We start from the raw sequence: 26973 nt of genomic DNA, 5'->3' as shown, positions 1-26973 counted from the left end.
TATAATAAAGATAATATTCTTGATGTTAAACCATTAGCTTTTATGTCATTCACATTTTTTGTTCCATCAATAAGCATACTAGAACATCTGATTTTATATTAATAAGTACACACAAAATTATGAAGCAGATTAGTGAAATATTAAAAATTGGTTAAAGGTTTTATGGGGATTCTTTGTACTATTCTTGCAACTCTTCTGAAAGTTGCAAAGTATTTCAAACTAAAAAAAAAAAAAGACTGGTAAATAACCAAACTGCCAAAATTTATCTACTATCATGATTGTAAACATTCCTATTAGATCTTTTAAAATAAACAAGCTAATAAACAATATAAATTATTTTCCCAATTTAGGTGGCAGTATAAAACCATAAACTGAAAAAAACAACCTGATTAAAAATCAACATCATTGTCAAAACTACAGGTTATAAAAGGAAATGCTTACATTTTTTAGATTTTTGCATATGCTCCAGGTCCTGCTGTTTGTGACTCCTGCTTGGCTCAGGCCTGCAGCTCCCCCTGCTGCTGCTGCTGCTGCTGCTAAGTCGCTTCAGTCGTTTCTGACTCTGTGCGACCCCATAGACGGAAGCCCACCAGGCTCCCCGTCCCTGGGATTCTCCAGGCAAGAACACTGGAGTGGGTTGCCATCTCCTTCTCCAATGCATGAAAGTAAAAAGTGAAAGTGAAGTCGCTTAGTCGTGTCTGACTCTTAGCGACCCCCTGGACTGCAGCCCACCAGGCTCCTCCATCCATGGGATTTTCCAGGCAAGAGTACTGGAGTGGGGTGCCATTGCCTTCTCCGGCAGCTCCCCCTGAGAGGGAGACAAATACCTGAGTGGTCTCCGCCCTTTGCTGCTGACCCCAAGCTTGGATGTTGCACCAATGTCAAGTTCCTGTAAAGTGTTTCTGGGCACCTACTCTCAGTTTCTGTACTTAATTCATTTTGGACCAGTACCACGCTTTGTGTTAGGCACTGGTGTTAGGGAAAAACTGGTGTGGAAAAACTCGTCTGGTCTCGTAATACGAATTTTTATCCCTGCCTTACAGCAAGCAATTCTCCAGTTATTTATAGACACCAACTATGGGTCCTTTAAATCAGTTTTGACACTGCCTGGAATTAGAGTCAGATCTTAGAGGTTTAAGAGCTCAGGCCCTCAAGACTTCCCTCCTCCACTTCAGATGCTGACACGTCCAGATTGTCACCTGTGATTCTGATGGACCAGCTATAAACTAGAGGCTTGATAATTTGCTAGAACAGCTCCAGAAATCAGAATAACAGTTGACTCACTAGATTACAGTGCATTGTACAAGGATACAACTCAGGAACAGCCAGATGGAGGAGATGCCCAGGGTGGAGAACAGGGCCTCCTGGCACCTCCATGTGTTCAACAACCCAGAAGCTCACCACACCCCTTCGCTTAGGGTTTATTTTCATTTATTTTTTATGAAGACCCCATTACTGTAGACACAACTGATTAAATCGTTGGCCTATAGTGATTAACTTGATCATCTCTCCTCCCCAGAGATTAAGGTGTGGAGCTTAAAGTTCCAACTCTCTAATCACTAGCTTGGTTCCCTTGGCAATCAGCCCCCACCCTGAGGCTGTCCAGGAGCTCCCAGTCATCTCATTAGCAAACAGCAAGACACTTACCACTTCAGAAATCCAGGTACCAAACAGGCTGGAGACCAAATAGGTATCTCTTACGTGACAGACACAAATCATTTCCAAGTGTTCTTTCTGAATTTGGGACATGATCTTGGAGCAATGTCAGAAAGAATCTCTAAGAAGACGGTGATCTGGGTGATGCCTGCAAATAATAATAATTAAAAAAAAAAAAGATGTGAAAGATTGGAATTCATTTTACAAAGTCTAGATGAAAAATTTTTTTTTCTGTTTGCATCATGACAATACAATACAATTATCTGGATGAAAAAGAAATAAATCACAAAGACATTCTGTGTCACACTTTGACTGTCTTCCTTTCCCAATGATTATTGGAATGCCAGCAATGAAATATAACCAAAGATCTTGATTCCAATACTGGGACTGAGACTTTGAAAAGAGGGTGTCTGGTTGTGTTAGTTTCCACTTGAGAATTAGTGTCCGTTTGTATTTGTGGTTTTAAATGGGCCAGTAGGCATGTTTGTAAGATTCCACACCCCCCAACCCCAACTCCCCACCAGCAATGTTAGCTGTTTCTGTAGATAGTTTAAGGAGTATTGAGTCTTGCAGGTGAGTGGAACAGAAGCTGAGATGGCCAAGGGAGTTGAGTGTTTGCAAGAGAATATCTAAGTGTTGGATCTGGAAGTTGGGTAAAGGAGGAGGGTAGTATATGATGTGGGGGGGAGGGGTAGGTGATGGATACTGGAAAAATGGTATTATTAGTGGACTGGATGTCTCAGTGAACTCAAAGAATTTTTGGACTGGGACTTTGGGTAAAAAGCTATAATTTGGGTACTTGAATTCAAGATTTCAGAGATGGCCGAGAAGAGGCAGAAAATTTGCTTTAGATGAATAGGTCAGGGAAAAGAAAGACTAGGATATTGAGTGGGTGAAGTCATCTTTGAGACATAAGGAGAAAGTGACCAGGAATTCTATAAGTGACAGTAACTCAGAGGCTTAATGAGGGCCCTACAGACCTCAATCTGTAGTTTAAAAACCTTTAAATTCTTTTTGAAATAATTTCAGACTTTAAAAAGATACAGAAGCAACACTATAGATTTCTATAAGCACTCCACTCAGATCCTTAATTTTGTTTTCAAAGATTTATGGGTCTTCATTGCTACAGGCTTTCTCTAGTTGTGGCAAACGGGGTTACTCTTCCTTTCAGTGCTCTGGCTTCTCATCGCAAGGACTTCTCATTGTTGGGAGCAAGGGCTCTAGCACTTGGGCTTCAGTAGTTGTGGCTCGTGAACTCAGTGGGTTGCAGCTCCCGGGCTCTAGAGCGCTGGCTCAATAGTTATGGCACAAGTCTTAGTTGCTCTGGGCATGTGGGATCTTCTTGGACCAGGGATCCAACCCGTGTCTCCTGCCTTGGAAGGCTGATTCTCAACCACTAGACCCAGGGAAGCCCTTAAAACGTCAGTATCTAATATAATGACCATATAATTATAAACATCAGAAAACTAATACCGATATAGTACAGTTATGTAATCTTACAGACATTAATCAAATTGTGTTATCATTCCATCATGTTCTTATTTTTGGTCCAGGAGTCAATCCAGGATCACACATTTTTGCATTTTTTCATTTTGCCTCCTGGGTCTCCTCTAATTTGAAACACCTACTCAATCATTCTGGGCCTTGACATTTTGAGATATACTGGCTGGTTATTTTGTAGAATATCTCTCAATATGAGTTATCTGATGTATGCTGATACATTTAATTCTGCATTTTTGGCAAGGATACCAAAGTAGGGAAGTAACTATCTTGGTACATTTTATCAGGAGGTACATGATGTTTATTTGTCCCATTAAATGGTGCCAAATTTGACAGCTTGGTTAAGGTGGTATTGCCTAGTTACCACTGAGCCACCAGGGAAGCCTCCCTTTTAACAGCTTTTGGTTTTAGCTATGATAGATGTGGATAAAATAAACATAAAATACCAAATAAACAAAATTGTGGAAATTAATTCTAATTAAGGATAATAAGATATTCATTATTTTGCCAGAAGGTGGTAGCAAAGTTACAATCAGATCTTGGGTAAAAATTTGCAAAAAACCCCCCAAACTCAACAAAACACAAACCAAACCAAAAGAAAACAAAAAACAACAGCGAACTGGGAAAACAAGGGAATGTCACCTACCTTGTTTAGTATTTTATTTTTATCTTATAGTCTCGTTATTGTTGTTCAGTCACTAAGTCGTGTCTGACTCTTTGAGACTTCATGGATTGTAGCGTGCCCGGCTTCCTTGTCCTTCACCATCTCTTGGAGTTTGCATTCAATATTAGTAAAAGAAAAAAGCTATAAAATAAATGCAATTCTTAGATTGTAAGTTTGATGAAACAAAGGATTATTTAAAAATTCTTCAAGAGTCAAAGGCTCTTTTAAAATTTATTTATTTATTTATTTTTTAATTTATTTGGTGGCAGTGGGTCTTAGCTGTAGCAGGTGGAATCAAGTTCTCTGACCAGGAATCAAACCCAGAACCCCTACACTGAGAATGCAGAGTTTTAACTGCTGGACCACCAGGAAAGTCCCATCAAAGTTTCTTTTTAAACTAAATTTTTACCTTGTTAGTAGTACTCTTCACTGAATAGATTGGAGATAATGAAATTAATACTAAATCCATAAACTTCACTGCATTCTATGTATTTCACAGTGGTATGCTATTTTGTGTCAAATTATAAGACTGGACACATTCTGCAACAGGAAAATGTAGGAAAGAAATTAAGAAAAAATGTCCTCTATGGAGACCATCATCGTTGACAGTCTCCGCATGAAATATTGAAGCAGAGAATGGTGAGAAGAATCTGAACAAATGTCTCATTTTCTTACTCCTATTTTCTGTCCTGTTCAGGCTGTTTTCAGCATTCCCTTATCTCCTTTCCACTTCCAGTTCATTCATTCATTCAGTTCATTGTCATTGCTTATTCCTTACTGAGTCTACCGTGTGCCAGGTACTGTTCTAGATGCTAGACATCTTGCAGTGACCAAGAAAATTAGGACCCTGCTCTGAGGGTGCTTACACTAGTGCGGCACTACCCAAGAGAGCTTCCCGAGGTGCGGGCAATGCTTTCTGCACAACAGGCAACAGCTGCTGGTCACATGTGGCCACTGAACTCTTGAAATGTGGCCTCTGTATCAGACAGAGAAGTTTTAGTGGGTGAGACAGACAGCAAGCTAATGAACAAATACACTGGAGAATTTTGGAAAATGAGAAGAGGTGCAAAAATTCAACTGCATAAAGGGATGGAAGCCTGGAGAAGAAAGCAATGTTAGTTCCACTGGTCAGAGAAGGACTTTGTATGCATGACAAGTGAGGTGAGACCTCATGGAGAAGCCAGTCACAGGATAAATGGAGAGAAAAAGTGTTCTAGTTGGTATGACGTGCTGGATGGAGGGATACTCTTGTACCCAAGAGGAGTCATGCCTCTTCTTTCCCCACAGCCATTTGCCACTTCCCTGTTTGTTGGTTGTCTCTTTGGGTTTGCCTATCTTGGACATATCATATAAATGGAATTCCCCAAAGTACAAACTTCTGGGTCTGGCTTTTTCTAAAGTTTTCAAGGCTCATTCATATTATACCATTTATCGGTACTTTATTCCTTTTTATTGCAAATAATATTCCACTGTGTGGATATATGCCACTTTGGTTTATTCATTTATGAGTTGATGGGCATTTGGTTTGTTTGGCTGTTGTGAATAATGTTGTTATGGACATTTGTCTGTAGGTTTTTGCATACATGTTTTCAGTTCTCTTGGGTATCTCCTAGGAGTGGAATTGTGGGGTCATATGTTAACTCAGGGCTTCCCAGGTGGTGCTAGGGGTAATGAACCCACCTGCCGATGCAGGAGACGTAAAGAGGCACTGATTCAGTCCCTGGGTCGGGAAGAGCCCCTGGAGGAGGGCATGGCAACCCACTCCACCCTTCTTGCCTGGAAAATCCCTTGGACTGAGGAGCCTGGTGCGCTACAGTCCATAGGGTCACGAAGAGTTAAACATGACTGAAGTGACTTAGCATGCACAAATGCATGTTAACACAATGTGTGTTTAACATTTTGAGGAAATGCCAAACTGCTTTCCAAAGTGGCTGAAACATTGTATGTTCTTGGTAGCAGCGTAGGGCTTCCCGGGTGACACTAGTTGTAAAGAACCCACCTGCCGATGCAGGAGCTGTAAGAGATGCAGATTCGATCCCTGGGTCAGGAAGATCCCCTGCAGGAGAAAATGGCAACCCACTCCAGTATTCTTGCCTAACCCATGGATGGAGGAGCCTGGTGGGCTACAGACCATGGGGTTGCAAAGAGTCCGACACGAATGAGTGACTAAGCACAGCACGCAGCACGTTAACAATGTATGTGGATTCCAACCTTCCTACGTTCTCACCAACATTTATCATCTATATTTTTTGGTTATAGTTATCCAAAACTGAAAACAAAAATGTAAACCTAATATTTTCAGAGGATAAGCCTATTACCTAAGACCTTGTATAACTAGACCTTTAGACTTTTGTGAAACCTAGTCTCTTTTTGCTGTCAGGCAACAAACTAGGTCCTACTGAAGGCCTGACTGGATTCCTCTGTGCTCTAGACATGAATGCAAGAACCAGTTCCACACCTTTCTTTCCTTTTCTCTTCATGATTTTTCTTCAGAGCTGATCAGTCAGTGATGGTGCCATGAAGAGAAGCATCCTTTTATTCTTGGTTCTCCTCACATCCCCACACACTCAAGAAACCTCACCCCGTTCACGTGCTCAGAGGTGTGCCGTGGACTCTAACTTACTTTCTGAGGATTTCCATGAAACTTGCTGACTCTAAGATTTGTGAGACATTGAAAACTGAAGCTCTGTTGCCAGAGGTGTCTGTGGAGCAGGCATTGGGATGAGAAATGCCTTTTAGCTCAGTAAAGACAGACAAAGAAGTCTAGTTGTCAAGAAAAAAAGTGGACTGAAGCTTTAGAACAATCTGTCTCAAAGGATTACTTTTTTTTTCCTTCTGTTGCTCTGCATGAGGGATCTTAGTTCCCTGACCAGGGATCGAACACGTGCCCCCTGCGGTGGAGGTGCAGCGTCTCAACCACAGGGCCGCCAGAGAAGTCCCAGGATTACTTTTGAAGATGTGCTTTTCTAGCTCCAATATTCTCTAATTTATATAAGACCCTTACAGGTCAACCAGCCAAAGCTCACACCCAACCCAGGGACCCCTTGTCTGACCCGCCCATTAGATCTGCTTTGTGCTGAAACATTTGAAGCAATGGAAGGCCACTGTGACTTCATGAGACAAACAATTCTATTTTTGGAAGTGGGGAAGTTGAAGTAACTCTCCATACATCAAGCTGGAGTTTCTTGTTCAGGGAGGTCATCTAGTTTTATTTTTTGAGAGCTAAATAGGAATCTACACTTCTTTTGACATGAGGAAACCCATCAGTTTCCAGGTAAAATCCACCTGGGGGTCCCCAGGGGTTGTGTGGGGGAAGTCTCCCTAGGACGCTGGCTCAATTTCCTGGGCATTCTCCCTAGAGACCCCCTTACTAATTACAGCATCACTACCTTATTGGCTGTATAGGGAGTTACGTCCTCCATTTATGGGGCTGTGTCTGCCCCAACACTTCCGTGCTCCTGCCCATGACCCTTAACTCACCTCAGCACAGCCAAGACCACGAGCAATTCCCTCTCACTGTTCATACGTTTATGATTTGTAACAAAGTCTTGCGTTTGCTCCCAGGAAGCCGAGGAGAGAGGGTGTGCTCAAAGATTGTATTCCAAACCCAGATTTCTTCCAAATTCCGTCTTGCTCCCACCCACTCTTGCAGCTTCTGGTCAAGGCCCAGGGTGAGCCATCCGTCCAAAGGTAAGGGCAGTGAGGTCAACCCAGACCACAGGTCCCCCCAGGCCTCAGGCACTCTAAGTACCTGGGTTTGAGGAGACGCAGTGGGAGGCGTGGAGCCAACAGCAGGTCCTCGGCCAAGACCTCACCAGCCTTCCCACTGCCCACCCTTCTCAGTCACATCCCACTTGCTTTGTCCTTTACACCTTCTCTTGATTTGTCAAGGACAAGGTGAAGTCTACTTAGGCTATCACTGCTCAGTTGTTGATTCCAAACAGAAAAGAAATAACAAATTGAAAGGCTGAAGGAGAGAACTGAGTAAAGAAAACATGTATTTTCTCCCTACACATGTCTGTCTGGGGAGTGAAAGATCCAGAAAGGGCAGCATGTTGGGGCTGTCAGTGGGGGTTTAAGTTCAGCTCTGCCCTGGGTGAGGGATTTCCAAGGTGGCTCAGTGGTAATGAATCCACCTGCCAGTGCCAGAGTCACAGGAGATGCCGGTTCTATCCCTGGGCTGGGAAGATTCCCCAGGAGAAAGAAATGGCAACCCGCTCCAGTACTCTTGCCTGGAGAATCCCAGGGACTGGGGAGCCTGGTGGGCTGCCGTCTATGGAGTTGCACAGAGTCGGACACGACTGAAGCGACTTAGCAGCAGCAGCAGTGTTCTCTTTTTATAATGTCCTCACCTGTGACATCACCATCGAATTTGATGTCAGGAGACCTGGATTTCAGTCTTATGTCTGCCACTCATGAGCATGGGGGCGTTTATCAAGCTGCTTAACTTCTCAGAGCCTCAATTTTCTCATGTGTGGAAAGGAAACGTGTGAGGGAATATGGCTGGTTGCAGCACAGAACCAGCTAGTTTGATCAGCTGCTTGCCCGACTGCTTGCCTAGGCTCCCAAAAGGAGAAAAGCAAGAAAGATCTCTTATACATTGTTTACCGTACATGCGCTTATAGGAGACGCTCATTTCACTTCCACAGTGCTGTTACTGATATCTTCCCTTTCCATAGAAGAGAAAATTGAGACTCGGAGAAGTTAAGTAGCTTAATAATAGAGCAACAGTCCTGTGTGAGTAACAAAGTCTTTCAATCTTATGATCTCTCTTGGTCTAGACCTGCACTGACCAATATGCTATTATTTTAAACCATTATAAAAAAATTAAACTAAAATCTGTCTGTGCCACCTTAGCCATGTTTTAAACACTCAGTGAGGCCAGTGGCTGGCGTGCTGGACTGTGCAGGTTTGGATTAGTGACCTGGAATGTGGGTGGGTGTTACTGTCCTCCCCTGGTCCACAGAGCAACCCTGGATGCAGATAAGAGGCCTCGGACTCAAAGGCCTTCAGAAACCAGAGAGGGAAGCAAAATGAGCTGGGGGCCGGCTACGCTAGGGGATCGGTGGGGTCTGGGTTAGACTGAGCAGTGGACGCCTGGTCTAAAGAGCAGCTGCTACTCCACTTTGGCCAGAGGTTGGCCCAGGGGTGCCAGATTTTTTCTTTTTTTTTGACACGGATAAAGAATTTTTATTTTATTTTTTACTTGTATTATTATTATTTTAATATTTATTTATTTGTCTGTATTGAGTCTTAGTTACAGCGTGTGGGGTCTAGTTCCCTGACCAGGGATTGAACCCCAAGCCCCTTGAATTGGAAACACAGAGTTTTAACCACTGCACCACCAGGGAAGTCCCTGAATTTTAAAAATTTAATGTTAGATGAGCCCACAAGCCCTTAGTTTTCAAATTCTGCAGATGAACCAAACCACTGCACTTGAAACAACTTCCATGTGGTCAGCTTCCGAGTGGAGAGAGGAGATTGTAGGAATGTGGACTGGAAGAGGCCAGAACTTGGCATGAGTGTCTAGAAATGGGCAGACTAAACAAAGGAGATGGTGGCAGGAGAGAAAAACAACCCCCCAAAACAAAAACACAAGCTGCTCTTTTTTTTTTTAAGGGTCAAAAGTCAAGAGGGGTTTTCAGTGTGTGCACAGGCTGACAGAGAACAATAGGAATCAGCCTCCAAACGTGAAGGAGTTTAAATTAGAAGCAATGATTTTCCCCAAGGATCATTGAGTTGTATGTGTCAACATTTCATTCACAGATAAGGAAGAGCAGAAGTGTTTCCATGCCCCAGTGTGGACCCCACAAATCCTTATCGTATGACTTCAAAATCATGGTACGGGGAGATGTCTCAAAGTAACAACACAAGCATTTCAGCAAAAGCAATGGATGAAGGGGCTTCCCGACGGCTCAGTGGTAAAGAATCCACCTGAATGCAGGAGATGCACGTTCCATCTCTGGGTTGGGAGGGTCCCCTGGAGAAGGAAATGGCAACCCACTCCAGTATTCTTGACAGAGAAGCCTGGAGGGCTACGTCTATGGGGTCTCAAGAGTTGGATACAACTTAGTGACTAAACCACCAACCTCCACCAATGGATGAAGGGAAAACAGTTTAGAGACATCACTTACCTTAACATATGATCATTGTGCTGTTATGTGATCAAAGTTATTGCATTTCTGATTCAGTCTGTTCTTCTGACTCACAAGGGTTAGAGATAGCTTTCAAATTATTGAAAGTAAACAGCATCATGCAGAAAGTGTTTTATGAATTCAACACTGTAAAAAAACAACAACAAAGCTTAAGTTAAAGTTCCAGTCTCTTTAACCATTTGTATTACTGGATTGTATTTACTATGTACTTCTGATTTAGAAAATTCAGGAAAAAAATGGTTTATTTGCATTTCAAATTCCTGGGTTGGGTCTTAGTTGTGACTCAGATGTTCTGCTGATTGTCTTAAGACTGCTGTTTTATAGTGTTCTATTGACATAACGCCAGGAATGTTAAAAAGAAAAAAAGAGAAACAGATTGAGAAACTTGAGTCAAACTGAGGCACACATGAGAAAAGCTCATTCAAACGTGAAAAGAACTAACTAGCAGTCTTCACTAGATATTTCAAATGGCTGGGTGTTTGTTTTGTTAAAGGTCAAGTCTAAACAAACACTTACTGAAAGACAAATGCATGCCCTCTATTAAGTGCCCCGGGGTGGGGCGGGGGCAGGGGGGGGCGGGGACAGGGGAATAAATCCAACACTCTCATTCCTGCCCTCACCAAGTTCAGAATTCAGAAATGCAGTCATTGATATTTTCTTCTGAAGTTCAGCTGAAGTTGACAAATAATAGCCGAAGGGCTAGTGTTTTCTGGGCAACAAGCTAAGCATTTGAAAGTCCCTCCAGGATGCAGGCAAGAATACAGAGCTTACTGAGAAATCTGCAAAAAGCCATCGAGGTGTTTACAGATACAAGAATTGATTCTCCCTCAAAATGTGGATGTTTTCTGGAAAAGGAAATGCTGCTAAACCACACAACTGCTCTTGTCTTTCAATCAGGGAGTGCCTTTCCTCCAGGAGTCTTTGTTCAAGCCAATAGCAAGTTTGTTAGATGCTTCTTTCTCCAGGGGGTCAGTCCTTGGAGAATTTACACTAGCCTGTAAAGAGGTCAAGTTTTAACAGGTGGTGGTGGTTTAGTCGCTAAGTCGTGTTCTACTGTTGTGACCCCTTGGACTGCAGCCTGCCAGGCTCTGTCCATGGGATTCTCCAAGCAAGAATACTGGAGTGGGTTGCCATGTCCTTTTCCAGGGGATTTCCTGACCCACAAATTGAACTCAGGTCTCCTGCATTGCAGGCAGATTCTTTACCAACTGAGCTATGAGGAAAGCCCAAGTTTTAACAGGCACCTCAGCAAAGGGCAAGACATGTTCTAGAACCTTCTGGATCAGTCCTGCCTTCTGGATTACTCTGCCTTCTGGATCAGTTTTTGCTTTCTGGATCAGTCCTGCCTTCTGGATTAGTCCGCATGGACTGCCATGGCAAAACACCACAGACCAGGTGAATAAACGGAAACATGGACACAGTCCTATGAGACTTATGACCTCATTTGACTTTAATCACCTGTTTAAAGGGCTTCCCTGGTGGCTCAGATGGTAAAGAATCCTCCTGCAATGAGAGAGACCTGGGTTCAATCCCTGGGTTGGGAAGATCCCCTGGAAAAGGGAATGGTTACCTACTCTAGTATTCTGGCCTGGAGAATTCCATGGACAGAGGACCCTGGCAGGCTACAGTCCATGGGGTCACAAAGAGTTGGACATGACTTTCACTTTCACGTAAAAGTCCTATCTCCCCTCAAGGGTTTTCCTGATGACTCAGTGGTAAAGAATCTGCCCATGTGCAGGAGACACAGGAGACTCGGTTTTGATCCCTGGGTCGAGACGATCCCCTGGATGAGGAAATGGCAACCCACTCCAGTATTCTTAACCGGAAAAATTGCATGGACAGAGGAGTCTGGCAGGCTGCAGTCCATGGGGTCACAAAGAGTTGGACACGACTGAGTGACTAGGCATTTCCCGTCATGGGGGCAGGGTTAGGGTTCTACCATTTGAGTTTTAGGGGGACACAGTTCAGTCTGTAACAACTTTTTTCATTTTATATATCAGATCATTTCATCTGGGAAAATGTGGTGTCTTTGAGTAATTGCTCCCTGCCCCTGATTTTATAAAATAAACAAAAAGCTATCATTCAAGGTGAGGACAGAATTTCCTGGAGAGGAGGAACAGTCAGATCCAATAGCCCTGATATTTGTCCCCCAAGTCCCACTGTCACATGAGGGCTCTCTCATATGCACCCCCAACTCCACCTGTGGGGGCGGGTAGTGGTACGGGTGGGGAGTCTTGTTCCCCCTTTAACAAAACTGGCCTGAACAGGGAAGCAAGACCCTTCCACTCAGACCAACAGCACGGCCGAGTTCGTGTCACTGCAGAGAAGCTTTCCTAAGACTTAGGACATGACAAAGAGCTGAGAGTTACTGAGTACAGCAGGAAGCACGTCATCCTTTGGCCACATTGTCCGTGTTAATGGTTTCACTGGAGTGACTTGCCTTGCTGCCTGGTTCCTGGGTAGGAAAGATACCTAAAGCTTCTAAGTTCTATCCCAAGAGAGAATTCTAAACTCCTTTTATTTATTTTTCCCTATTCCCCACTTACCCGCCAGCAGTGACCACCCCTCGGCATCGATCCCCATGTAGGAGGCTCCTCAAGATTTCGGAAGAGGATGACCCCTTGCTGGGAATCGTCACCCGTTGGTCTCCATGTGTGTGGCACCACGGTGAATCACGGCTACCTGCCCAGTGCTCCAGAACAAGTACCCAAGTGTGCTGGGCGCTCTTGGTGGACTACATGGCTCATGTGCCATCTTCCTCTCGAGGTCCTGGATGGTCGTGACTTTACTCCATCTTGCATCACCCTTCCTTCCAAATGACAGACATCCTATGAGCACAATACAGGAGCCAAGAAGGAGGAGACCAAATAATTCAATCAGATCTTGCTTGGAGAGTTTATTTTTCATAATTACTTAACAGTCTCAGACAACACGAAAATCCTAAAATCCCTGTAGGCTCCCCCAGAGTTCCACAGCAAACATGAAGGGGCTGAAAAGGCGTATTTATACCTAGACATCATGTGCATCTAATCTTTGTGACTATGTTCAAAAAAGGCTATCTTTCATACATGCATTTTATCTACCAAATGAAAACTGATAGAAAAAGGAGAATTTTAGCAGCAAACCACCAGGATTTCACGTATTTTCCTGAGTCAATTGACGCTATAATTTTTAGCCTTCTGCTGTGATTCTTCAAAGCAGGTCCTTGGTCTGAGTTCTGGGAGATGATGCCAATTTATGATTCAACTTCTGACCCTTGTGCACAGGAGTCATCTTTGAGCATTTTGAAGGACTTAAACTCACTGAATTCCTTAAACAGAAAATTACAGAAACTTAGAGCATTGTGTTGTGATCTCAGTCGAGATGAATTTCCAAAAGGAGTTTTTATGGTTGTTGTTGTTTGTTTTCAAACAAACAATGATACAAAAGGCCAGGAAGAGAGATTCAGTTTTTCTTCAGAAATTTTAATTTCCATGTTTTCAGTTTTGAGTATTTGGGCCTTGTAATAGCTATGAGCAAAACCTTTTCAATGCCCTGATGTCCTAGAATTAAAACAAGCCTCTCATTCATTCATTCCTACGGTAAACATTTATCAAGGGCTACTTGAATGGGCTTTCCTGGTAGCTCAGTTGGTAAGGAATCTGCTTGCAGTGCAGGAGACCTGGGTTTGATCCTGGGTCAGGAAGATCTCCTGGAGAAGGAAATGGCAACCCACTACAGGATTCTTGTCTGGAGAATCCCACAGACAGAGGAGCCTGGTGGGCTACAGTCCATGGGATCGCAAGAGTTGGATATGACTTAGGGACTAAAAAGACGCTTACTCCTTGGAAGGAAAGTTATGACCAACCTAGACAGCATATTAAAAAGGAGAGACATTACTTTGTCAACAAAGGTCCATCTAGTCAAGGCTATGGTTTTTCCAGTAGTCATGTATGGATGTGAGAGTTGGACTATAAAGAAAGCTGAGTGCTGAAGAATTGATGCTTTTGAACAGTGGTGTTGGAGAAGATTCTTGAGAGTCCCTTGGACAGCAAGGAGATCCAACCAGTCCATCCTAAAGGAGATCAGTCCTAGGTGTTCGTTGGAAGGACTGATGCTGAAGCTGAAACTCCAATACTTTGGCCACCTGATGCAAAGAGCTGACTCATTGGAAAAGACCCGGATGCTGGGAAAAACTGAGGGCAGGAGGAAAAGAGGATGACAGATGATGAGATGGTTGGATGGCATCACTGACTCAATGGATATGAGTTTGGGTGAACTCCAGGAGTTGGTGATGGACAGGGAGGCCTGGCATGCTGTGGTTCTTGGGGTCGCAAAGACACGATTGAGTGACTGAACTGAACTGAACTAGCGACTAAATCACCTGTATGCGTAGCAGTGTACCAGGTAGGTCTTAAAGGATGCAGAGTGGGAATGGGTGTCCTCCTAGCCATCAGAGGTGAACTGTCAGGACCTGCAGTGGGGTGAACAGTGCCCTGAAGGAGCCCACATTAGAAGTGAGGCCAGTTTAGTGGTCTTGGTGATGAGAAGAGTAGCTACGTGGTTTAGAGCAGTTTGGAAAGATGTGGGGTTATGTGTTCTTTGGGACCTGAGTCACTAACTGATCCACAGTGATATGAAGTAGGATGTGAGGTTGTAGTTGAGCAGAACTGTATGGAGCCTTCTAGGAACAGAATCCCCCTCCCCCTATGTCCTTTGCCTGCCTCTTGTCTATAGAAAAACTTAAGCCTCCCTGGGGTCCATGGGGTCGCAAAGAGTCAGACATGATTGAGCAACTGAACTGAACTGAACTGGGGGTAAGGAGAGGAGAAGGTGGGGAGAAAAGCAGGCATTTGTACACTGATGCAAAGGCAGAGGAATCTGAAGGGCAAATGGAAATGACTGGGAGGAAAAACCTCAAAGTAATGAGCGGTTGTTGTTTAGCTGCTAAGTCGTGTCTGACTCTTTGCGACCCTATGGACTGTAACCTGTCAGGATCCTCTGTCCCTGGGATTTCTTAGGCAAGAATACTGGAATAGGAGTCCATTTCCTTCTCTAAGGGATCTTCCCAGCCCAGGGATGGAACCCGTGTCTTCTGCATTGGCAGGCAGATTCTTTACTATCCGAACCACCAGGGAAGCCCCGAATGAGCTGATAAACACAGAAAGGTTCTGGTACAGAGCCTAGCAGGGCCAGTATCTCTCCTGGAAAAGACTCCAAGGCTTTGGTGATATTATGAGATGAATTTTTATTGTCTGTAACACTTTCTGTGCTTAGTCACTCAGTCGTGTCCTACTCTTTGCGACCCCACAGACTGTAGCCCGTCAGGCTCTTCTGTCCATGGGGATTCTCCGGGCAAGAATCCTGGAGTGGGTTGCCATGTTTTAAAATCTCCGCCATCTTCCTTCTGCTTTGTCTTTCTCCCTTTCCCGCACCCCCCCACACCTCTTTCCCTCTCTCTAACCACCCGTGGGAACTTCCCCCACTCCCTTCATTTAGCATTCCTTTGAGTCTTCAGAGCTTAGCTCATTCAGTTTTGTCTGCGAGGTGGCAGTGCCTAACTCAGCCAGCAGATGTCACTGTCGAGTAGTTACGGAATCCGCCCCCACCAAGTCTCAGGTCAGAAGCTTCAGGTTCCCTTGGATGGATTTACTCCCTGCTTGGTTGGCTTCTGTAAGGTCTAAAACCTGTGCATCATATTTACTCGAGACAGTGGTGTGGCCACCTCTCCACTTCAGATATGACGTTCAAGAAGCGATCTCCCCGGGGTCTGCGATCCCCAGCTTTCACCGGCCCCCAGCGGCAGCACATTGCCTCATGCCCCAAGAAGTCACAGTTGCCCTTCAAGGCTGGTTCAATGGCATTTAATGGTATCTAACCCTGGCCCATTGCCCTCTGGACTTGGATCTTGAAGTTGTGGCCAAAATGTTAGCTCCGAAGATGGAGACGGGATCAGGTACCACGAGGTCCCGAGGGCAGGAGCCAGTCTGAGTATGTCCCGTCACTTGATAGCAGACAGGACTCTTCATCAGCTACTCAGGACTCCAGGCGCCAGGCAGCAAGTTGAGGTCAGGGAGTTTGTTTTATCTACTGATTTGGAAAAATATTTAGCCTCCCTGGAACAGGGATGTGCATTCCGTGTGCCTGAAGCCATGAAATTTGGCAAGTCCCATATCAGATGCCTAAAACCGTTATACAACTCAGTCTAATTTAGAGTGTAAGGCTTCCAGAGGGAACCAAGTCTCTCCCTTGGTCCCAAAGTTCCTGCTGGCAATTCTTAGGGTCCAACACTATGAATCCATAACAATAAAAATGGTAATGATAATAATAACCATTGCTCAGATTTGACCTACAGTTCAAGACACACAGCTTTGAATAATCAGAAGCTTGATTCAGCCCAGAGGGAAATATGAGTACTTGTGTAATAATTTGGCCATTCTGCAAATGAAGACAAAGGTACTGAGAGTGTGAGCTGTAGTGAAAACATCTCCCGAGTGACTGTTTCTTCCACAATTGGCTCTGCCAACGAGAAAACGAAAACCATCTTTCTTGCCATTTTTCAAAAGAGAGGTCATTCCGTGTCTCATATAATCTTTATTCAAAATTGTCTTAACAGGGTTTAATCCTACTTAATTTTGCATGGTATATACAGATCTGCAAGAGCAAGTACTTAAAACTCTGTTCTCCAGGGAAGTAACACTTAAAATGGAAAAGTCAACTTACAACTAGAACGTCTAACATATAACTTCCACGTGATTTAACGGTACTTGTGTGTGTGTGTATGTGCACAGAACTGCAGAAAGAACATACATTTTAGACTTAAGTAGTTTTGTGTTCAACCTGCTACTCAGCAGATTCTTCAGTTTTCTCATCTTTATGTACTGTTCCTTACACAGAAGTGTATTCCACTAATTTTGTAGAATAAGGGAAAAAAGGTCACAGGATAGAAAAAGGGTACAAAAGTTAAATAAGTTTGGGAGGTGCTGGGTTGAAAAAAGTTCAACTGATTCTTTAATTATAGTATCACTCAGAGCCTTTAATATATTAAAATAGAATGAGACTATCACAGAGGGAGAGCAATAGACAAAGCCCAATGAATATCCTGCTGCTGCTGCTGCTAAGTCGCTTCAGTCGTGTCCGACTCTGTGCAACCCCAAGACGGCAGCTCACCGGGCTCCCCCGTCCCTGGGATTCTCCAGGCAAGAACACTGGAGTGGGTTGCCATTTCCTTCTCCAATGCATAAAAGTTAAAAGTGAGAGTGAAGTCGCTCAGTCGTGTCCGACTCTTAGCGACCCCATGAACTGCAGCCTACCAGGCTCCTCCATCCATGGGATTTTCCAGGCAAGAGTACTGGAGTGGGGTGCCATTGCCTTCTCCGAATGAATATCCTAGAGTTGTCCAAATTTGGGGCAACTATGGAAAATTTTTCTCCTAGAGCATCTCATAGAATTCAGGGAAATAATGACTACATTCCTCAGTGCTCTTCAGGTTGCAAATGATAGAGACCAGACATCAGCTTAGAAACCAATAGCTTGGGGAACCAAATCAAAGGCAGGGCACAGGTGGAGGTAGGTAGCCTCATGGCTGGCTTGAGCAGCTTATAGTAGTGTTTATCGTGAAGTGACCATGTGCCAGGCACCATTCAACAGATTCATAATTTGTTCAACCTCACCACAGCCCCATGAGTTAAGGACAAGTATTATCTTCTTTTTACAAAAGTGGAAGATCAGGTTCAGAGAGGTTGCATCCCAGGCAGTCTGACTCCAAGCCCACACTTGGAACCATTGTTCATTGTGTGTCTCCAAGGACTTAAATGCTGTTAAAGTTTAATTTCTCTGTGACTCTTGTACCCTTGAGTCTCTTTCATTCTCTTCAGCTCTCCCCATGAGATTAGAGACCCAGCTCCTACCTCTGAGATCGCCCTCTCACCTCCTTCCTACAAAATGCTCCTCCCCCTTAATGTTCTATTAAAAAACCTTCTGCAGAAGAATTCTGACTAGTCCCTGACTTGAGGTCAGGTGGCCAATGTGGGGACAGGAGTGTGGGGTGTTCTAATGAGCTCAGCTCACGTGCCAATACTGTGGCCAGGAGAGTGGAGAACTACAATTAGCCACACCCGCTATGTCAACAGGGTCCTTATAGGGTGATGGGAGCAGTTCTCTAAAAGAAGGTGTGTTTTCCAGAAGAGGCCTGAGGCACTGACATTCTGAGCTCTGACACAACCCATGGTCTTATAAGATCACAGGGGAGATGTATGAATAGTGGCCCACATATTTCCAGGCACCGGAGTAGGTTGTTAGCTCATTGCAGCTACTCTTCGGGTGTCAGAAGAGAAATATCCTCCTTTGATTGGGGCTGCTAAACTAAGCAGGTGGAAGAAACTAGCTGGGAAGAGTGCTTTGTATGAAAGCCACAGAGTTAGAATAAGGTGTGACTTTCAGGCCAAGGTCCACGTCTCAGGGGACAGGCCAAGCTGAAGGACAGACAAAACCAGGTCAGAAGCCCAGGGAATGGGGCAGCAAGATCCAGCTTTGTCATGAAACACAAGATATGTTCAGAGGAAACAGGCCAGGAGTCAGCATGCAGAGGTCTAATCTTGGTGAGCAGGTACAGGCTGCCCAAAGCCAGGTTTGGACATGCCCACTTGGGCTGGAGCCCAGGAGGCTGAGGTTAGTCCTCAAATGTAGAAAGGAGGCAGAGAACAATGCCTCAGATTTCAAAATCTGGGACTGACTAGGGAGCCAAGTGATACCAAGAGACTTTCCTCCAGTTCCTATAAGGGAGAGTCAGCACAAACCGCACTCTGATTTGCTTCGACCATCTATGCCCACTCATCTGAAGGTCACCATGGACCCCTTGCAGGAATGGGCTGTCAAATACCAGAGAGTGATACACACGGGGCCCTTGGTGCCAGTGGCTTCGGTTCTGACTGGCAGTCTTCAGGGCAGTCTTCGTGTCAGCCACTTTGTTGTCAGGATCGGTAGGGAGTGGGGTCCTCTTGTTTGTGAGACTTGGTCCACATTTGTCAATTGATCGTTTCGTACTGCTGCTGTGATCAGTTACCACAAACTCAGAAGACCTGGGGAAAAAAAACAAACATGAATTTATTATCTCATGGTTCTGGAGGTCAGAGATGAGAACAGGTTAAAGTCATTGGACTGAAATCAAGGTTTGGGCAGGGCTGTGTTGCCATGAAATTAAAAGACGTTTACTCCTTGGTAGGAAAGTTATGACCAACCTAGATAGCATATTCAAAAGCAGAGACATTACTTTGCCAACAAAGGTCCGTCTAGTCAAGGCTATGGTTTTTCCAGTGGTCACGTATGGATGTGAGAGTTGGACTGTGAAGAAAGCTGAGCGCTGAAGAATTGATGCTTTTGAACTGTGGTGTTGGAGAAGACTCTTGCAAGTCCCTTGGACTGCACAGAGATCCAACCAGTCCATTCTAAAGGAGATCAGCCCTGGGATTTCTTTGGAAGGACTGATGCTAAAGCTGAAACTCCAATATTTTGGCCACCTCATGCGAAGAGTTGACTCATTGGAAAAGACTCTGATGCTGGGAGGGATTGGGGACAGGAGGAGAAGGGGATGACAGAGGATGAGATGGCTGGATGGCATTATGGACTTGATGGACATGAGTTTGAGTGAACTCCGGGAGTTGGTGATGGACAGGGAGGCCTGGTGTGCTGCGATTCATGGGGTCGCAAAGAGTCGGACACGACTGAGCGACTGAACTGAACTGAACTGAACTGAACGGTGTTCCTCCTGCGGGTTCTCAGGGAGGCTCCCTTTCTTTGTCCTTTTCAGCATCTAGAGGCTGCCTGCATTCTTTGATTCTTGGCCCCTTCCTCCATCTTCAAAGCCAGCAGCCCAGCGTCTTCCAGTGTCTCTAACTCTGAACCTCCTGCCTCCATCTTATAAGGACCTTTGTGATTACCTTGGACCCCAGCCCTTTATAATCCATGATAATCACCTCTTCTCAACGTTTCTCGCTTCATCATACCTGCAAAATCCGTTCTGCTGTGTGAGCAAACACATTGACAGTGTTTGAGGATTAGAAGTGGACCTCTGTGGGGAGGAGCATTGGTGAGAGTCCACAGCTGCCATTCACCTGTGAACCTCCAGACAGCTTTGGCCTTTGTCATGTACCCCGTCATTGTCACGGTGCTTCCATTGGTCCGTTCCAGATTTTAGAAGCACCTTTCTGGGTGCTTGCAGGATGAGAGCTGCACACCCTGGACGTATGAGGTCTCCTTCTTTGGGAGGATGTGGGTAGAAGGGCCATGCTATTTCCCGAGTTGGGGGGCTTCTGTGAGAGCCATTGCATGTGGGAGAGGCCCTAAGCACCCCAACCTTCCCTGACCATTGTGTTTTCCTCCATGAAGGGGAGACTTTCTCAGCAACCTCTAGTCTCTAGTTACAGCCATATAAATTGCTATACTTAAGCAACCTTTATGGAAAGGCAACTGGGATGGATAAATCTCTCTGGAAAAACTCTCATGGCTGTGCTCCAGGAAAAATGCATGAGAATATTTACCAAAGTCTTGTTTGTAACAGTGAAAAACTGAAAGTAAAAAAAAAAAACAAAAACAAAACTGAAAGTAACTAAAATTTCTTTCAATAGCAGAATGGACACATAAATTATTGCTATACCCTACAGTGATCAGCATGAATGGCTTATAAGTATGCATATTGATATGGAAAAATACTTAAAATATAGTGTAAAGTGAAAAAAAACCAAGTTATAGAATTATATTGTTTACAGTCATAGGAGGTACAAGTGTAAAATTATGTTTGGTATGGAAGCACCCCAGCTTCTAAATGGAACTGGGTTCCAAGTGAAAATGGAAAAATGGAAATATTTGTTATAGCTAAGTGGTTGGGACCATGGGTTTATTATTCTCTATACTCCTCTGTTGGAGAAGGCAATGGCACCCCACTCCAGTACTCTTGCCTGGAAAATCCCGTGGATGGAGGAGCCAGGTGGGCTGCAGTCCACGGGGTTGCTAAGAGTCGGACACGACTGAGCAACTTCACTTTCACTTTTCACTTTCATGCATTGGAGAAGGCAATGGCAACCCACTCCAGTGTTCTTGCCTGGAGAATCCCAGGGACGGGGGGAGCCTGATGGGCTGCCGTCTATGGGGTCGCACAGAGTCAGACACGACTGAAGTGACTGAGCAACAGCAGCAGCAGCATACTCCTCTGTATATTTTAAAATATTTAATAATAGAGCAATAATTAAAAATTTAAGCATAAGACATAGTTATTTGGGTTATTTTTGAAAGCAACTTTTCTTTTCTATCAGTTCAATTCAGCTGCTCAGTTGTGTCTGACTCTTTTTGACCCCATGGCCTGCAGCACACCAGGCTTCCCTGTCCATCACCAACTCTGGGAGCTTGCTCAAATTCATGTCCATCGAGTTGGTGATGCCATCCAAACATCACGTCCTCTGTCTTCCCCTTCTCCTTTCTTTCCCAGCATCAGGGTCTTTTCTAAGGAATCAGATTTTTTTTTTTTTCTATAATAAAATGTTAAAAAGAAATTTGAACTAGTTTCATCATGGAGTCAGACTACATACTGAGCCAATGAATGATTCAGTTTTTCAACACTTTACCCTGTTTAAACATTGATCTGAGTAATCAAATGTCAACTCTTCAATTATTATATAATTAGTAATTTTCCTATTTGTCTTTCTAAACAGCGTGGTTAATGAGAATGTATTCTCTTGTTTTCCTTTTGTACAAAATTCTACATGGAAAGGGGGGTAAAGGGAGTTTCTCTATCTAGAGTAATTCTTACTGAAGCCCTTGCTAGTATGGTAATTACTGCAAGGACTTGCTTTAGCAGGATCAATGTTCCAGAATTTTTCCTCCAGGGACTTATGTAACAGATATTAATTTTCTCCATGGAATTGGATGTAGACATATGCTAGATAAAATGTTTATATTGAATTCAGAATTTCTTCACCCTGATAATATTCAATTTTGAATATGACTTTATCCAGATACTAAGATGAGAATCCAACCTTACCAGTTCTACATTTCTATCTTATACAAAATGCTACTAGTAAATATGAAAGCAACTGTCACTTAGAAATTTAATCCAGTCTTCCTGCCTATTCTCTAGTCACCTGGTACTATGTACAGTCTTTACTCTGCAAGTATCCTGTACTATTTCTCCAATTCTCCCAAATTACAAGGATGAGATTCTTGACAGTTTGTGGGGAAGGAGAATTTAGAGTTGAAAAACAAGATTTTGAGAGTTCCAAAAGTGCAGTCAGAAGTGAACATACAACCGTTCTTATACATTTTGTAGTTGCTCTCTAGAGAAGTAAAGATAATGCTCCTCTGTGCAAAATTTGAGATGCATCTTTTTCTCTGGGTGGACATGAATGCAACTGGCCACATGCCCTTTTGCAGTACACAACCTTCCCAACCATACATAGCAGCTCTAAGAGGGATTATCTCTAGTGTTTTATATACATCTTAAAAGAGTAAATATGCTACAAACAATTTAAACGTGCAACCCCTTGCTTGATAGAATTTTGTAAGTGCCTCTTTGCACTTGCAACAGTAAGTATGCAATTGGCTTGGGTCTGCTGAGATAGCATGTACAATAAGAGGCATTTTTTTTGGCATCTGTTTCTGCATGTCTACTCAAATAGTCTTAGAGTCAGGACTGTTGAGTCATTTCTCCCACTCACCCAGAGAGGTTCCAACCATGATGTCCCCAGCAGAGACTGGGGAGGGGTGGTGGGGCAGGCATGTACTTGGGCCAGTGATCCATACAGGGTTCAAGCAGCATGACAACACAGTGATGCAATGGTAAATTGGTTGTGCACACAGATGGCACCCTTGAGTAGAAGTACAGTAGCGCCAAGTTATGTCTCCTAAATAATTTTGCAATGCCCCGTGCAAGCTCATCCAGTCAGTGGAACATCAGCAGTCCCAGGCAACAGGAATTTTGAAACTCAGTAAAGCATGGCACCTAGAACTTCCTATGGATGGAATGCATGATGAATTTCTTTTATTATTTAATACACCTCCCAATAATCATCTAGGATTAGAAAATTCCAAAAGGAAATAAAACCTGGACAAGTCTTTGTTGAATTTGTTTGGATCATTGTCTCTGTTTCGATTAGAGTTGATTTAGTGTTTCTACATGTACTTTAGAAATATAATACACACATACATAATACATAAATATAACATACACACACATATATATGTATGCATGCTAAGTCGCTTCAGTTGTGTCCAACTCTGTGTGAAAAACCTATGGACGGTAGCCCACCAGGCTCCTCTGTCCATGGGGATCTCCAGGCAAGAATATTGGAATGGGTTACCATCCCCTCCTCCAGGGAATCTTCTTGACCCAGGGGTCAAACCAGCATTTCTTGTGTCTCCTGAATTGGCAAGCTGGTTCTTTACCACCAGCGCCGCCTGGGAAGCCTGCACACATATACACACGTCCACATGATTTTGGACAATCACTCAGAAAATTTGCAAGTGCAGCACAGGGTTAATCTTTACGACTGAGACTTCTCTTTTCCCCTTTGTAATTAATAAGTATTTTGTGGGGAGAGAGTCTGACACTATGTAAATACCTGTACCTATTAATTTATAATTCAGTGATTGATTTATCAGTGTGAACAGGGGCATATATGTTTGGGTAATAAACTATTACTACCGTAATTTATCTTGATATATTAGCCTTGTTTTGCTCCCATTCAAGCTGGATTTTGTGTCCTTTGGGCATCCCCCCATTCTTTGAAAACTTCTTGCCTTTTCTAGCATAAGATGATCCAGGCTTATCGTCCACTTTCCCCGCTCCAGCCTGGAGCTGCTGTTTCCTCAAAGAGCCTTGGTTTCTTTCAGTGGAGGCTGGTGTTTGGAATCCAAGAACCCTAGGTGTGCTCATTTCTATTGGGGTGTTTTTGCTCCAGGCCCTTTTAATGGATAGCTTTTCTGTCTGTCTGTCTGTCTCTACACACACACACACTTCTTATATACTATTCATATATATATATATATATATACAGACACACACACCTCTATCTGTATTTATTGCTATGCAGTGCTGTGCTTAGTCACTCAGTCATGTTCTACTCTTTGGGACCTAATGGTTTGTAGCCCACCAGGCTCCTCTGTCCATGGAGATTCTCCAGGCAAGAACACAGGAGTGGGTTGCCATGCCCTCCTCCAGGGGATCTTCCCAACCCAGGGATCGAATCCAGGTATCCCACAATACAGGCAGATTCTTAACCATCTGAGCTACTGGGGAAACCCAAGAATACTGGAGTGGGTAGCCTATCCCTTCGACAGTGGATATTTCTGGCCCAGGAATCAAACCGGGTCTTCTTTACCAGCTGAACTACCATGGAAGCCCCATCTGTTGATATATCTACCTATTTATGGAAAACTGTGACTTCACATCCATATCACCAATTCCAATCCATCCACTGAGCTCATTTATTCCTTTCCATATTTGCATCTTTCTTCTGCACAAACAACCAGGCTCCATTATCTTTACTTTATTTGCTCCTTTGATCAACCTTACTGTATTTGTACACGCTACCATCCCTTCTCTGCCAGAGGCTCTCCTTACCGCATGCGGACATCCTTTGCTGGGCTGCCTTTCCACATAGACATCCTTCTCAGCCTTGCCTCAGTGCCCCACCTGGCACCTCCTCCCTCTGCTCCCTGTGCAAGAGCTCTGTATCCTCTCGGACTGTGTGTGTGCTGCGTTCTCCTTGCTGAACTCTGACACCTGCTCTGGGCCATTGAGGCTCTTTCCTCTTCTGGTGCACAAGCCACCTTGTTCTGCCTCACCTGAAAGTCTTGGGAGGAAAGAGAAGGGAAGCAGAGGAGGAGGGGGGTAGGAAGAAGAGGAGTTATATGTACTTTTGAATAATGAAAAGCCCCTAACCCTCACCTCACCCAATAATCACTGAGCCATTTTAAAAAGTAGCATTGATTTGAAGACGTGCTACATTGTTGGCCTTCCTGGCAACTCCTGCCTCTGCTCAGCCCTGGCTGTCAAGCCCTCTTATGTATGTCTTAGTCCCTTCCTTCTGTATGATGCCAGAGCACAAACCCAAGGAAATAGGCTTCTCTCAGCTTCCTGTATCTTCCTGCTGTCCTCCCTGCAGAAATGCCCTGTGATTTACCTTTGTTTATTATTCTCAACAGTCCCATTTCCACCCCTGCTCTTCCTTATCTAAATATGCCTGTGGATTGACTTGGGTTTACTGGAATCAAAATTCTCAGGCTTGCCAAAGAGCTGGATAGCAATCAAGGTTTATTGCCAGAATTTGTATACCAGGAACTCCTGACTGAATTTCCATACGTGTTTATTCCTGAGTCTGGAGCTTTCCTTAGGTAACTATTTCTATCTTTTAAGCCTTGGCATTGTACCTAGTACATGATGGGCAGTCAGCGTGTATTTGTTAGATTAGAACAACTGATCCTGCTTGATATACTAGCCTACATGTTCCAACACTTGAGCTGAAACTAGAAAAACTGTCATTTTCAGTCTTCTGATAATGTATTAAGTTGTCCCTGTGCTCTGGGGAGAACCAGTCAGAATAGCTGTTAGTGATGAAAAGTGGAGCAGTGACCCTCCTCTGGGATGGAGGGCTGTGGGGTAAATCATCTTGGAATCACACACACAAGGGCTGTTACTGGGCCAGGCTGCCTCCCCACTTTCTTCCCTCCAGGAAGGGGAGGGCTTTCTAGATCTGGACCCAGGACATGATATTCCAGATATTGGAGCGATGTGTGTTCTTGCTACCATATCTGAGTGGAGACCCTGAAGAGCCTGGCTGCACACACGGGCCACACATTCCCTTCCCTTGTGCGGCAAGAGACACGAGAGACTGTGTCAGGGTCAAGGAACTTTGCTGGGAGCAAAGGGACTCCACATGGTGTTGTTGAAGAGAGAATAACCCTCTTGGCAAATGTACTGATCTAGAATGTGTTCTGATGTCTTTGGGGGCTAAGGAACAACATCCAGTCCCAGGGGGAGAGGATGGAGTCTCCCCTGAAAGGAATGGGCAGTCTGACCACCAGTTGTCCTGAGTAGAGGTTAGTCCTGGGGAAGGAGGTGGGAGCCTTAAGAGGAGCGGGAAGAATGTCCTTCTTTCCCCAGGCCTTGGGTAAGTCTGGCCTGGATGCTAAAAAGCGGAAGCTTCAAAAACCTTGTGTGGTGGTGGGGTGTGCGGGGCTCTGTGCCCTGAAGGCAGATGGGGAGGGATTCAGAACAGGTGGTGTCTGATTCTCATCTTTATGTTGTACTCCTTTTCTGTGATTTTGGAAACACACATAAACAAGCAGACAGACACAAACATAATTCACAACACCTAGACTGGAAGGAAAATATCCTTGGAGCTATGGGTAGATTTCATCATCTATATATTAAGAAAAACAGGATACATCACATAGGTTTGGTACATTCCAGGTAGTGCTAGAGGTAAAGAATCCGACTGCCAATGCAGGAGACTTATATAAGAGACACAGATTTGGTCCCTGGGTTGGGAAGATCCCCGGGTTGGGAAGATCCCCTGGAGGAGGGCATGGCAACCCACTTCAGTAATGTTGCCTGGAAAATCCCATGGACAGAGCCTTGTAGCCTTGGCAGGCTACAGTCCATGAGGTCACAAAAGAGTCAGACATGACTGAGCGACTAAACAACAAAAAAATCACCCCATACTTTTCTAGATGACCCTGGGATGGAAGGAAATAATGTTCTGTTGAGCACCACTAAAGCCTTCATTTTCACTTGAAGATAAGTAGGGTTGATGAGTTCACATAATGTGTCAGATTGCAGACCAATAAGAAAGCCAAAAAGGAAATCAAGTCATCTAACTCCTACAGGTAAATCTTATCACCCTTTTTACCTGGATAAAGAAACAAGTTGAGTGGTTAAGAACATGCTTTACACCACACAGTTCATAAATGTCAGTGCCTGTGTTCAGTCCCAGACCGAGCTGGTTTCAAAGCCCACCCATTGTACTA

At 44.2% G+C, this 26973-nt stretch overlaps 1 long non-coding RNA gene across 1 annotated transcript in view; it reads right to left on the bottom strand.

Annotated features, from left to right (window-relative positions):
• Positions 1-16528: 16528 nt before the first annotated feature.
• LOC133233706 (uncharacterized) overlaps positions 16529-26973 on the bottom strand; it is a 46116-nt gene continuing 35671 nt past the window's right edge. Inside the window, exon 2 of the long non-coding RNA XR_009731808.1 lies at positions 16529-19034. This is a non-coding gene — a long non-coding RNA (uncharacterized LOC133233706). The remainder of the gene's footprint in view (positions 19035-26973) is intronic.

Source organism: Bos javanicus, chromosome 20 (assembly GCF_032452875.1).
Source record: "Bos javanicus breed banteng chromosome 20, ARS-OSU_banteng_1.0, whole genome shotgun sequence".
In the NCBI taxonomy this organism is placed as follows: domain Eukaryota; kingdom Metazoa; phylum Chordata; class Mammalia; order Artiodactyla; family Bovidae; genus Bos; species Bos javanicus.
The sequence above is the reverse complement of the archived record's forward strand: the minus strand, read 5'-3'. Positions and strand labels throughout refer to the sequence as shown.